Source organism: Triticum aestivum, chromosome 4A (assembly GCF_018294505.1).
Source record: "Triticum aestivum cultivar Chinese Spring chromosome 4A, IWGSC CS RefSeq v2.1, whole genome shotgun sequence".
Taxonomy (NCBI): Eukaryota; Viridiplantae; Streptophyta; class Magnoliopsida; order Poales; family Poaceae; genus Triticum; species Triticum aestivum.
This window is the reverse complement of record NC_057803.1, coordinates 700,686,829-700,690,121: the sequence shown is the minus strand read 5'-3', so window position 1 is coordinate 700,690,121 and position 3,293 is coordinate 700,686,829.

Sequence of the window (3,293 nt, the reverse complement as noted above, 5' to 3'; positions counted from 1 at the left end):
AGCTTCCAAGTTGGCATGGTATCGTCATTTCACCCACATAGCATGTGCAAGAAACTACAGAGGCTTACGGCAAAAACTGGATGCATTTCGTGTACAAAACAGACAATCTCCTTCGAAGTATTAGGGTTTCATACGGAAACTCGTCTGTTACAAAGGGATTTCATTTTTTTGAACTTATTCGAACTCCATAGTGTTTTTATGTTCAAAATGCGCCATTCAAAGCCACATCATCAATTTAAATCCCTTTCCGACTTCATTTGTTATTTTTCATGCATTTACTGATTATTTTGAGCTATAAGACCATGAAATTGAAAAGCATTTGACATAAACTCTGAAAAGGTTCTAAGTTGGCATGGTATAATCATTTCACCCACATAGCATGTGCAAGAAAGCACAGAGGCTTACGGCAAAAACTAGATGCACTTCGTGTACAAAACAGACAATCTCCTTCGAAGTAACAGGGTTTCATACGGAAACTCGTCTGTTACAAAGGGATTTCATTTTATTGAACTTATTTGAAATCCATAGTTTTTCTATGTTCAAAATGCACCATTCAAAGCGACATCATCAATTTACAACCCTTTCCAACTTCATTTGTTATTTTGCATGCATCTACTGATTATGTTGAGCTATAAGACCATGAAATTGAAAAGCATTTGAAATGAACTCTGAAAAGGTTCCAAGTTGTCATGGTATCATCATTTCACCCACATAGCATGTGCAAGAAAGTACAGAGGCTTATAGCAAAAACTGGATGCACTTCGTGTACAAAACAGACAATCTCCTTCGAAGTATCAGTGTTTCATACGGAAACTCGTCTGTTACAAAGGGATTTCATATTTTTGAACTTATTTGAACTCTATAGTTTTTCTATGTTCAAAATGCACCATTCAAAGCCGTATCATTAATTTACAGCCCTTTCCGACTTCATTTGTTATTTTGCATGCATCTACTGATTATTTTGAGCTATAAGACCATGAAATTGAAAAGCATTTGAAATGAGCTCTGAAAAGGTTCCAAGTTGTCATGGTATCATCATTTCACCCACATAGCATGTGCAAGAAAGTACAGAGTCTTATAGCAAAAACTGGATGCACTTCGTGTACAAAAAAGACAATCTCCTTCGAAGTATCAGGGTTTCATACGGAAACTCGTCTGTTACAAAGGGATTTCATATTTTTGACCTTATTTGAACTCCATAGTTTTTCTATGTTCAAAATGCACCACTCAAAGCCGTATCATTAATTTACAACCCTTTCCGACTTCATTTGTTATTTTTCATGCATTTACTAATTATTTTGAAATATAAGACCATGAAATTGAAAAGCATTTGAAATGAACTCTGAAAAGGTTCCAAGTTGGCATGGTATCATCATCATAGCATGTGCGAGAAAGTACAGAGGCTTACGGCAAAAACAGGATGCACTTCGTGTACAAAACAGACAATCTCATTCGAAGTATGAGGGTTTCATACGGAAACTCGTCTGTTACAAAGGGATTTCATTTTTTTGAACTTATTTGAACTCCATAGTTTGTCTATGTTCAAAATGCACCATTCAAAGCCGTATCATTCATTTACAACCCTTTCCGACTTCATTTGTTATTTTGCATGCATTTACTGATTACTTTGAGCTATAAGACCATCAAATTGAAAAGCATTTGAAATGAACTCTGGAAAGGTTCCAAGTTGGCATGGTATCATCATTTCAGCCACATAGCATTTGCAAGAAAGTACAGAGGCTTACGGCAAAAACAGGATGCGCTTCATGTACAAAACAGACAATCTTCTTCGAAGTATCAGGGTTTCATACGGAAACTCGTCTGTTACAAAGGGATTTCATTTTCTTGAACTTATTTGTACTCCATAATTTTTATATGTTCAAAATGCACCATTCAAAGCCATATCATCAATTTACAACCCTTTCCGACTTCATTTGTTACTTTTCGTGAATTTACTGATTATTTTGAGCTATAAGACCATGAAATTGAAAAGCATTTGAAATGAACTCTGAAAAGGTTCCAAGTTGGCATGGTGTCATCATTTCACCCACATAGCATGTGCAAGAAAGTACAGAGGCTTACGGCAAAAACTGGATGCACTTCGTGTACAAAACAAACAATCTCCTTCGAAGTATTTGGGTTTCATAGGGAAACTCGTCTGTTACAAAGGGATTTCATTTTTTTGAACTTATTCGAAATCCATAGTTTTTCTATGTTCAAAATGCACCATTCAAAGCCACATCATCAATTTACAACCCTTTCCGACTTCATTTGTTATTTTTCATGCATTTACTGATTATCTTGAGCTATAAGACCATGAAATTGAAAAGCATTTGACATGAACTCTTAAAAGGTTCCAAGATGGCATGGTATCATCATTTCACCCGCATAGCATGTGCAAGAAAGCACAGAGGCTTACGGCAAAAACTGGATGCACTTCGTGTACAAAACAGACAATCTCCTTCGAATTAAGAGGGTTTCATACGGAAACATGTCTGTTACAAAGGGATTTCATTTTTTTGAACTTATTTGAACTCCATAGTTTTTCTATGTTCAAAATGCACCATTCAAAGCCACATCATCAATTTACAACCCTTTCCAACTTCATTTTTTATTTTGCATGCATCTACTGATTATTTTGAGCTATAAGACCATCAAATTGAAAAGCATTTGAAATGTACTCTGAAAAGGTTCCAAGTTGTCATGGTATCATGATTTCACCCACATAGCATGTGCAAGAAAGTACAGAGGCTTATAGGAAAAACTGGATACACTTCGTGTACAAAACAGACAATCTCCTTCGAAGTATCAGGGTTTCATACGGAAACTCGTCTATTACAAAGGGATTTCATATTTTTGAACTTATTTGAACTCCATAGTTTTTCTATGTTCACAATGCACCATTCAAAGCCATATCATCACTTTACAACCCTTTCCTACTTCATTTGTTATTTTTCATGCATTTACTGATTATTTTGAGCTATAAGATCATGAAATTGAAAAACATTTGAAATGAATTCTGAAAAGGTTCCAAGTTGGCATGGTATGATCATTTCACCCACATAGCATGTGCAAGAAAGTACAGAGGCTTACGGCAAAAAGTGGATGCACTTCGTGTACAAAACAGACAATCTCCTTCGAAGTATCAGGGTTTCATACGGAAACTCGTCTGTTACAAAGGGATTTCATTTTTTGAACTTATTTGCACTCCATAGTTTTTATATGTTCAAAATGCACCATTCAATGCCGTATCATCAATTTACAACCCTTTCCGACTTCATTTGTTATTTTTC